Consider the following 12,447-nt stretch of genomic DNA (forward strand, 5'->3'; position numbering starts at 1 on the left):
AAATGTTCACAAAAATATGCGGACAAATTTTCTTGAGCATCCGCAATCTCATAAATAATCAAATATCCGCATATTTTCTTCATTATTCCGCATATTTCTGCATATTTTTACTCGTTTTCCGCATGGAATTGCGGAAAATGTCATTTAATTATATAAACATTCAATTTAAAGTAAAAGAACTGTTTTTCGTTTTCTGTTATGTCGGAGAGCATTTTGTTTGAAAAATGTTCTAAGTTTTTTTTCCATCGTTTGCCACTCAGGTTTTCTTGCAAAATTTTCTAAGAGCTATTTTCTCCTATTCAAAATGTACATTTTCCACTTCAAAAAATGACAAAGTCCTATTTTTCACCGTTTGCCATCAAATTTCCACCGTTTTACATCGAATGCCACTGTTGATTTCCATCGATTAGTGGAAAACGATGGCATTTCACCATTTTCCATCGTTTTCCATCAAATTTTCACCGTTTGCCACACTTTTACATGGCAAACGGTGGCATTTGGTGGAAATTGGTGGCAAATCTAGAGACGGGTCGATTATTCATGACTACCAAAATGTTCTATTTTTAGAAACGGGAATTCCAAATCGTGACGAATGTGAATGGTTACAAAATGACATAACTATGAAAATAAATAGGTAGAATTACAGTATTTCACGCATACCATTATGCAACCATCAGTTTTCTTTTCCTACTTGATACATTTACGGCATTTCATTTAATATTTTACAGACACAACGCTCGTCCAGAATTTGCGCGAATCCATTAAATTTGATGCCACATTAAAACCGTTAGCTCTACTGGTAACGTAAATTTCTGGCTCAAAGTAAATCATTTTAATTTCAATTAACACATCTCTGTTACACTACGCGACCCGTGATTTTTGCATACATCTCGCATCACTGCGACGTGATTAATAGCGGTGATTTTGAGCGACAAGAACATTTGGGTTATGTCTCGGCGATTCCACGGTGACCATCGCGTGATGTATCTCGCTGTTAGGCAATTAGGGCGAATTACCGCAAACCGCCGTGATTCACCCTTTTTACGCGATTTGCGTTGACGGTCACACCTACATGTAACATTACACTCACATTTTACATTGCAATAATAAACCTTGTATTGTTGTTGTATACAATGGGTGTATAAGCTAGAAAACTCCTTCATTGCTTTATCCATCCGTTTAACCGATTTTAATCGCTTAGAGGTTAAACGACCTTCAACAGTTAATTGGTGTTAATCTGTTGTGTAATGTCAATAAAGGTGTGAAAAACTCCAGAGTCAGTGTTTATTACATGTATTCCTTATCAGAGCAGTACGTGTAAGAAAAATAAATAAAATAATCCAGACGATTTATTTATATGCTAACGCAGTAACTGTTAACATGTATTCACTTTCATTTTTTCCCGGGCAGCACGCTTCTTACATGACTGCGTATGAAGCAATAAAACATTTTTTGTAGATGATCGTATTGCATTCAATCTAAATTTAAATTCGCTCGTCCAATGAAAGCTGTGTCCCATAATGAACTGTACTCTTTACACTTCTGAAAAATGACGTAGGCATATGGTTGTGTTTATGAAATTCTTGAACATATTTATTGTCATAAATGTTTAAGATTATTTTTTTAGTATATAATGTTGTAATTATATTGGATTATCGGATAAATGTGAACATTTGAAAAGCGGTACGATTAGGTTTATATTCATGCATTGGAGAATCACTGATGTCACTGAATTATCCACTGCGATCACGGCGAATCGCGTCGAATCACCACAAAATTATCTTGCATTCGCACAATGGCGGAGCGACAAATCACGTGAAATCTCTGTGATTTTTCACTCAAAATCAAACTGTCCAACGTGACTCCTCGAATTTGGCAAAAATCACGGGTCGCGTAGTGTACTTTCAAACTCTACTTCATAAAATCCATAGACAGGCAAGTCAGAATCCATGTCATAAATCAGAAAACATTCATCGTACTCCGCTATTTTTTTTACACATTTACAAAGAACGAAAGTGCTTTATGCCCCACTTCCTGTTGAGAATATTTTAATTTCTATTTATAATTAACCAATGAAATTCTACATATCCATAAACCAGGGCCTAATGAATTTGACCTCTCCCAGAACAGTAAACAAAGGAAATAGAAAGGAGGTGTGATATCACTATCAACCAGAACAGAATTGTTTTACAAACGAAATTTGTTTTAGTTTCTTAGAAGGTTTTTTCACGTAAAACGGTCTTAGAAAAATTCACTAAAAACGTTGTCAGCAATATTCTTGGAAGAAAACGCTAGAAAAACGTTTCTAAATAAAAAAATGTTAGAATTACCATATACTATATTAAATAGATATTTCGTCTGATTTTTGATCAGGTAAGGCTTCATAATGGTCAACCGTTCCATGTCAGTTTTCGAAATGTAGCTCTAACATAAGCATAGTTGCGTTACCGCAACTATGCTAAAAACCGTTTTTTATTTCTTATACTTTTCATACTGAGGATACACTGATATTCACCATCGGACACGCTACGTACTGATATAATTGTAACAGTCTGACATGCTACGTACTGGTACTTGACATGCTACGTACTGGTACCATGTCACAGTCTCACTTGCTTCTAAGGTATACTGGTATAATTTTAACAGTGTGACATGCTACATTCTGGTAACAGTGTCACAGTCTGGCATGCCACATACTGGTACCATTATCACAGTCACAGATGCTAAGCACTGGTACCATTGTCACAGTCTCAAATGCTACCTACTAGTACTATTGTCACAGTCTCAAAATAACAATGCAACTGCAACTTTTAACTAGTTTTCTTATGCAGTGTTATACAGTACAGGCAACGTGTACTTGAACAAACGCCACTCGTCGCGGTGTTCATTTTACGGTGTTCGCTTACCAAACGACCCCCGCGATGGGTGTTCAGATCAAATATTCGCAGGGGCCATTTTCCATAAGGTGGACACCGTGAATCACCGCGGACCCATAATATCTACCGCGATGTTCATCGTGTTTGCTAGAAATAAAATAATTGAACATAAACGTAGGTCGGTACCAATTTGCAGAAAGATTATCTACCGTGTGTTTGAATGTTATAGGTGTCATTTGGTGTCTAAAAAATTAACAACGATTACGAACAATCACAATCGATTACCGCATACATGCAAACATCCCGTCTCTGTCCATTACCCGATAATCCCAAGATTTCCGATTTCATGCAAATTCTGGTAAATGTTGACGATAAAAGTGTGATAGAAATGCAAAAATCACAAACGTTCGCCATATCTCTAAACTATCAAATGAATTTCGGCATATGTTTCTATTTAAAGATTTGATGAAATAAGCGCCCAATCAGAACAGGTGTATTCCAACATTCGTAAATCACCTGACGCCTAGTGCACGCTTTGTGTAGAGTTCATGTTCTGTTAAAAATTGTAGCCACAAATAAATACATGTATATATGCCCATGATATTTTCATTTTATTTGTTCTGAACCATAAAAAGCGCGCAAAAATTGGCGTGGGTGAATTTATTTTTTACACAAAATCTTCATAGCGCAGACAACATTGGGATCTTTTCATTTCGATTTAAAGTTTTGTAGTGAATTTCTTCTCAAGTACCGGGGTAGTTCGCGAATGATTTGGAATTGACATTTCATCTGAATAAAATAAAAATCAAACACGCTGTAACACGCCATATTTAGATTTCATGCAACATGTACAAGTCATTTTCTGGAAATCGGGAGAAATGAAACCCAATTTTGTGAAAACAAAAAGGGCAATTGCATTGATTTACACCATAAAAGTTAATCGTATTGATCATCTAAACGCTTAGTTTTAGTTTCCGACTTAACGTACTGCCTGAGTTTAAGTATGCATAAATGTGCACATAATATCTACATGTACATGAAGAATATGATTTTATTTTGTACATGTACATGTACATTTAAAACGCGTCAATGACCCACGCAGACAGGTGTTAACGGTGGCTGCGCAGCATCGGGGTGATCACGGGTGTTCCTGTTAACGATAGTGTGCAATTGCGGCGATTTGGGGTGTTCACCGAACACCGCGGTCAGTAGCTCCGCCCCCCGCTAAATGTCACCCATCGGGAATATTGAACACCGCGGACACGCGTTTTTGTCAAAGTACACGTTGCCTGTACTGTAGGTTAAACCTAAGTAAATATAATATTGACAACTTTACAACATTTAATTGTCAATTTTAAAGTATTTGGGAGCAAACAATTCAAATACACAAATTTTCCCATTTCTGGTTTTTTCTCGCACAATTTTCCAAATTGGACTGGTACCAGTTCTTTTCCCAATGGGATACAAAAATCCCAGCATTGTCTCAGTCTGTATGTACTGGTACAATGGTCACAGTCTGACATGCTAGGTACTGGTACCATTACACTATAATGTTTGTATTCATTTTCAGGGCAAAACAGTTTTTCATGATGTAAGTTCAAATACTTCTTCAGAATGTGAATCAAACAGAAGAAAGGGAGAACAAACAAATGTTTCTCTAATACACGTGTATAATACACATATTATAATACGTTTAAACAAAGTAAGCATACTAGTATGACACATGAGGAGTTTGAGTTGAAGCCTATGTTACTATTTTGTATTCCAGACTATTGGTATATTTAATATTCTAGTCTGATCGGGATATAGATTAATCCAACCTCATGGCATATTCACATCATTCAGGGATTGGTTACAATTTTTACCATTGGAAATGTATAGTGAGATATATAAGCAACGCAAGTCCAAGGGAGACCACTCAAAATTAAAACATTTTACCAAGCTTTTACCGCTGGAAGTGAGATATACTAGTACAGCCATTCCAAGGGAGATCACTCAAAATAATAAATGTACAAAACATCTCTGTTTGTCCAGGAATTATAAGTTAAATTGAGATTTTCCATTCACTTCATGGAATTTATGGAGTTCTTAATATCCATATAAAACTGAAATGCATACGGCATATTATATACTTTTAGACATGAACTAAAGACATGAACATATCATAAACATGCTTTAATGTTGGTGGTAAATTTATGAAAATAATTTGACAGAGTAAATCAGGTGATAAATATCACTCTTGATAATTATTTGATAATTGCTTTGAACAATTTGCAATTTATAAATTACAATGTTAAACACAAATTTACAGCACACAGTATAAAATATGGATTTCTTCTTAATTGGGTTAGAACTGAAAACCCTTGTCCAGTTTATTTAACTTCTTTTATGTGGTTACAAGGAAGGTGTCAAAAAATGGTACTTAAAATGACAGGCAACACACATTTGACAGCAGACAATGACTGAACAAAATAGCATACATCTAAGAACTTTCACTTCAGTTTGATTGGGCTGCATGCCACTGAGGCTGTGACTGGTATTGATATCAATGTAATCTTACCTGACTTTGCGACCTTGCGGCTTGTAATTCTTGACTTAACAACTATTCCAGGCACTGTTACTTCCACTTTATCAGAAGGTTGGTCAGTATAGGGTCAAGTGTTTGGATTGAGTTACAGTTCCACTGCTCATTAAACAACTGTTTCAACCACAATCACTTTTATCACAACAATAAGGAGGTAAGTACATGTCCAGTGTCTAGCTAGAATTATATTTATGTAGCCTACTAGACAACTATTCCAACCACAGTCACTTCCACCTAGACAGTTTTGATGTCAGTACATGTCCAGTGTCTGACTCGAGTTTTCTGCTGCTTACTAGATAACTATCCCAACCACTGCCACTTCCACCCAAACAGGAGGGGGCCAGTATAGTGTCAAGTGTTTGGCTTGAGTAACAGTTCTGATGGTCACTATATAATTGTTCCAACAACAGTCTCGTCTGCATAGACAGGATGGAGTTCCGTGAATGTACAGCGACTGGCTCAAGTTCTATTTCTCTTGCCTGAAATGCTTGAGCTCTTTGGTTGCCAATGTGCCCTCTGTACATCAACTGTGTATTTGAAACAGAAAAAAATAATTAGCTCATTAATTATTTCCCAAAAAGGTAAACACAACTCTGTGAATACATACTAATAATGCGTTAAAACTTCTTCAGCCACAAAACAACCTATCAGATTCTCAAATCAAGTGTGAAAAAAATCTAATTGAAATCAACTTACCAACATTGCTACTCAATTGCTACCCAATATAATTTCACTGTTTTATTAAAGTTTAATTATAATTTAGTATAAAACTGAACTCAAATAAAAATGATCTCAATAAAATGTGTTGCTATGTCTGCTTGACAAGGGAAATCATGGATACAGGATGTAGAAGTCTCAATCACAAGTGTAAAATTGTGTTTTATTAGAATGCAAAAAATGAAGCTCAATGAAAATATTTGTGTTTTGTGTGTTCCTTGGCTATTCAAGAGCTCTTTAAATATTACATTTATCAGCTACTGAGGTGTTTTCATGGCTCTATTGATAGTGAAACAAAATACACCAATTAAATTGATGAGATGTCATCATGGGCATTCTGGTTCTTAATATAAACAAAATCATTCTCTACTTGCTTGGGTGACGTAATATTGTAGTGAAAATAAAGTCACTTCCAACAGCCTTGCTGTTGGGCTAGCTGTTTAGCGACGTGGTTTAATTGTCTGACTACCACTCTGGAGGTTGTGGGTTCTATCCCCGGCTCGAGCTCAGTATTTTCACATTAGTATATTATTATTTCACACATATAATTCACTACTTGCTTGGGGGACAAAGTATATCATTATGTCACACCAAAGGAGTTCTCTGTTGCAATAGGCATTAGGCCATCTGAACTTAAAAATTCTATTCACTGAACATATTTTTTATATAATTGTAACAGTGTTGTTGTTTTTTTGTCATTCACATTCGGGTCCGGTAAGCAGACCCATTTCCAATGGAAATAAGTATATATTTTTCCCAAATGGAAGCTAAAAATTCCTAATGGAAGGTTTGCAACAAAAAAAAATTTAGATCTCAATATTTTGTTATCTCCCATCCAAGTTCAACCATAGTAAATATAATACTCATTACTGGACACTCTTTTATTCTCAATTTTGAAGCATATTTTGCAAAACAACAACACCAATTTCCCAATTTTAGTCAAAACGCCGCAAATTTCCCCAATTCAAAGGGGCCTGGCCCCATTCCCAAAATGGTGAAAAAAACACTGCGTTAACAGTTGTCCTTATTCTCAATATCTACCTTTCTTATTGTATCACGAGTGGTAACAATTCAATAGTATCAGGTAAAATATGTTTATATTCACAGTTCTCAATTTATAGAATGTTGAACACGAGTACACAAATAACTATAGGTTTACTATAGACAATGTCAAAAATGCTTTATAGTCGCTAAAATAACATATAAACAAAAGCACCGCATTACAGGTGCCAAGGCTTGGCTGCAGGTGCTGTTTAGAATAAATGAAAGCTTGTCCGAATTTTTTTTAGAGGTCCCAGTGACATTGACCTTTGACCTAGTGACCCAAAAATGAGTGTGCAGTGTACAATTCATCAAGTTGCATCTACACTGCGGGGAATCACGTGATCACAAAAGTACATCGTACGCACAAAATGGCGGAAAAAGCTCTCGCTTAATAACAAAAATCAAGGTATTCTCATATTTTATAATATTACATTGCAAATTCTATTTTATATTAATTGAATATCATGATATACCATTTTCATCATATTTTTTATGCTTTCAGAACGTCTAAAAGGGATATTTCGTTATTTTTGGAGACGAATTAATGAGTGACATCACGCCGACTCACGCACACCTGCTATATGCAGACTCTGCCCACTGGTTTGCAAAAGGTGGTTGGCATAACGCTGATCTATATAGAAAGATTGTGTTGAAAATTACTGATATTTCCACAATTATTTTAATCCTCAAAACACACTGAAACTCAATTACCTTTTATATAGCTTTTATATAAAACATAACATTTTATTTCTGTTTTAGCTAATTAAGCATGTGAAGTTATGAAATCAACATGTCCAACATGAATGTACACAAAAATGTCAATGCACAAATGCAAAAATGGAAAGTGTGTCTACTTTAAAAATAATGTGCATGTGTTCATACGCGTTGGCACATGTAATCTGCCGTTTAATTTGCCTTTTGATTGACAGATTCTTATTATCAACACAAGTGTCATAAACATTAGTGTGTCTACTTTAAAAATAATTTGCATGTGTTCATAATGATACGCGTCGACACATGTAATCTGGCGTATAATTGGCCTTTTGATTGACAGATACTTACTGTCAAACTATCAATATGAGTGTCATAAACATTAGTGACCCAATGTGCCCCCCCCCCCCACAGGTTGGAAGGTGTTTGTCCAGTAATTAAGCAAGCATAATGATGCTTTCACTTGTATCTTGAACCTTGAAAAATGCATGCAGTCGTGTGTGTTTTTTATCACTTTCTTTGTCTAAATTAATGCATTATATAATATAGAAGGAACAAAAAACTAAACAAGTTTTTGCATATTTCTAATACTCATCAAAATGGCGGTTCATTGAAAATAAACGTTTCCAATATTAATTCACAAAATTTATTTGTTGTTCAATAAAATACTTTATTTCTGTCACAAAACATTTGACAGGTTGTAGATATCGCATTATGGCTTCCAAATCAAATAACAATTTTATGATGTTGATCATTTACGCTAATTATTACAACAAATAACAATACAATTTATTCCAAAGCCGATGTTGGTGTGGTGTGATATAGTTCTTGATTAATGTATTGTGTTTTAGAATTCATTTTAGAAGTTCTGACTTATTTTCTTATGAAAAAATGACTCATTGCATATATTTTACGTATCAGTAACCAGCGCTTTTGACAGCACATGCACAAACAAGTCCAATGTAAACAATAACAATTAACTTGTCTATAACATAAATAGGATGATAAATAGTGCACACACATACCACTTTGCATTCGCTATATTCCAGTAACCCATAATTCATTTCGGCATAACCAACTGGTGACTTCCGGTTAAACGTAAACATTTATTCTTCTTGCGCAATAACGAAAATAATCAACTTCGGTGAATACAGTATGTATCATTTTGTCAGATAATGAAGGATATGTTACCTAAATTATATTGAATTTGGTGTATATTCACTCAAGTAATTGTCTTTCGATGGGTTTTCAGCCGAATTTGATTTTTTAGTGGTACAGTAGTGGGAGGGGTGCAGTGTTCAAAATAATTTATTTTGAACTGAACCAGGGACATATGTTGTAAATGTCCCTGACTGAACATAGATATAACTATACCAACCTGTTGAAGTTTTATCTATTTTCTTTTTTAACAAACATATATTATGTTAAAATATAATATTTACTTCATATTCACTTACCCGGTATTGTACATTTTTTAAATATCATAAATCATATTTTTGCTTTGATATTTGTACACAAGTTTTGTATAAATAAACGTCAAAAAAGTAAAAAGCACTCCAGTTAAAATGTGCTATTCTTCTGTTGTTTTCAGACTTGACAAGGATAAGTCGAACGATTTGTTACTGGCCATAAGGTTCGAAGCTTTGTAAGAGGTACATGAACACCATCAAACATCACGGAATGTGTCGTTATGCAGCCAGTCAAATATTACAACCACAGTGACAGACAGGGACTCTGGTGTTAATGGAAAGCTTTTTATCTCAAAGAACTATATAAACAAACCTTTTTATATTTATTTTTGCATAATCAAAACAAAGTGTATGTATTAACATAAGTGTAAACATGTATTTATGTTTTTTTGCTTCTTTGTTATTACTGTTATTGATAAGATACATGATTATGCAATCTGATTATGCATGTTAATAAAACAGTGGTTTCATAACAAACAAAAATTGTTTTTTAATTTGTATCACCCGCAATTAAAATTTTGTATATGGATGGGTGCAAATTCATTGATGTATGGTAGAATCCTCATAAAACATGGAGTTTCATGTAGAAATCTTCTATAGTATCTGAGATACAACAATTCAGTGTCCGACAAATTTCTTATTTTTCAGGTAGCCCACTGGGCTACCAATAAAAATATTTGGTAGCCCATAAAATTTTCCTACAAAATGATAAGAGGCAGGTTTTCATCTTTATTTTATTTCTTCATTTACATATACATAATATGTATACATACAGGGACCTATACAAACAATATATGTTTGTATAGGTCCCTGATACATACATATACATAAAACAGCAAGTAGTCTGATGTACACAGTCAATATCGTAAATTAATGTTACAGTACAGGCATCGTGTACTTGAATGTAAATGTACCAAAGAAAATCATATACTACATGTAGATATTACATGTATGTGTACATGTATGTGTACTTAAATTCGGACAGAACGTTAGGTCGGAAACGTAAATACAGAGTTTACGAAGAGTTTCGTATGGTGTTAATCAATGCAATTGCCCTTTTTAACAACAAATACCAAGTTTCAAGAAATCAAGAGTATTAAATCATTTATTTACTTGTGTCCGACTTTAAGTACTGTCCGAATTTACGTATTGCATTCGTATGTTACGACACTTGTGTGCAGTCAGTATACAATACAATAATTGTTTCAATAATGAAGGAACTGATAGAGCGTAACGGTAACGATACAGCGTGTTTACATTATATTTTATTAAGAGGAAATGTCAATGCCAAATAATTCGCGAGATACCCCGGTACTTTAGTTGAAATTCACATCGAAACTTTTAATGGAAATTAAATGATCTCAATGTTGTACCCGCTACGAAATTTTTATTTACAAATAAATACACCCACGCCAATTTTCGCGCGCTTTTTATCTGGACAAAGAAATTCATTTATTAAATGTAGAATTTTGTAACCTTAAATAGCTGTACACAACGCGTGCAAACCGTGGCAGGTTATTTACACATGTTGCAATACAACGGTCCTGATTGGGAGCTTATTTCATCATATCTTTAAATAGAACCATATGCCGAAATTTATTTGACACTATAGAAAATTTCAAACGTTTGTGTTTATGACTCTTATTGTCTATATTACCCACCCATAATTTGGTTTTAAAAATATATATCGGGCATATATGGGATTATTGGTTAACAGTCGATTAATCCAATTATTAATTGACTATGCAAACCAATTAGCAGGTGTTAACCGCGTTCACACCGTTGTTATTAATATTCATTTTCGGTTTCGTTACCGTTTTGAAGAATCCGCTATTGTTTTGATTTATTTAATGTTCTGCGTCCTTTGATATTTAACGACATCAAAAACGCTGTCGCCATTACTCATTGTTGCGGTTAACAAAGAATTCAAAACTGCGAAATGATGTTGCATCATGTGCGCCAACTATCCAACCGGCTCTCATTATATTATTAGCAGACGACAAATGTTGATTCTGATTGGATGATTAAAATACACTGTTACTGTTTACGACATTACCGCAAGTGATCGGTTACTGATTAGATAATTGATTGCACTTTGTTATTGGATTATAAGCAATACACAGTGTACAAACACATGGTCAGCGTGTTTATTCTACGTATGTCTGTCAATAAACCGGGCTACCACTCTTATAAATTTATAGTAGCCCGGCGGGCGTCAGCTGGAAAATTTCAGTAGCCCGATGAAAAATTTCGGTAGCCCCTGGGCTCCGGGCAATGGATTTGTCGGACACTGCCAACATGTAGAGTCCTGAAAAAGTTACATCATAAACAAGCAACAACGGGCAATAACTCTGATTTAAGAAAGTGTAGGGTTATGGTTCTTGTGCACTACAATTCTCTTCATCGAAAAGTTTCTGACATACAGATGGACAGACAACGCCAATTCTATATCCCTCCTCCTATGGCGGAGGATAAAATAATAAAAATAAACCCAACGATGCTTGTTTGTGGTCTTTTAATTTAAGTTTCTTTAGTTTACAATAACATGCTCACATGGGTTTCTTTAATATATCAGAATAAACACTACATAAATTATTTCATTACATAACAGTAAGCATACAAATTTCACATGTTAAATACAATAGTAATTCAGTATCAACTTCATATAAAAGTACAGCAGTATTCACAAAGTAAGTTTAACTTGTCAATTTTTGAATTTGCAAATCTTGCTATACAAACATATAAAAGAATCAATTAATACTTAACAAGTTATCATACAAATGTCTTTAATTTGGGGTTTACTATACCAAAAAAACATATTAAATTGTACTACCGGTAATACTAGTGCTGCAACAATATACCGGTATATCGGTATATATCGCAATACGCAATCCGCAATCCGCATATTGTATTGCGATACGATTTTCGTCATACCAGTACGAAAATTTTACAAACATGCATCTACATTTCGTTCAGAAAAGCCATCCAAAATAATGATATCAAGGTAAACAAAACAAAGCGGTATTTTGTAACAATAAATTGTTAC

This window comes from Dreissena polymorpha, chromosome 6 (genome assembly GCF_020536995.1).
Source record: "Dreissena polymorpha isolate Duluth1 chromosome 6, UMN_Dpol_1.0, whole genome shotgun sequence".
Lineage (NCBI taxonomy): Eukaryota > Metazoa > Mollusca > Bivalvia > Myida > Dreissenidae > Dreissena > Dreissena polymorpha.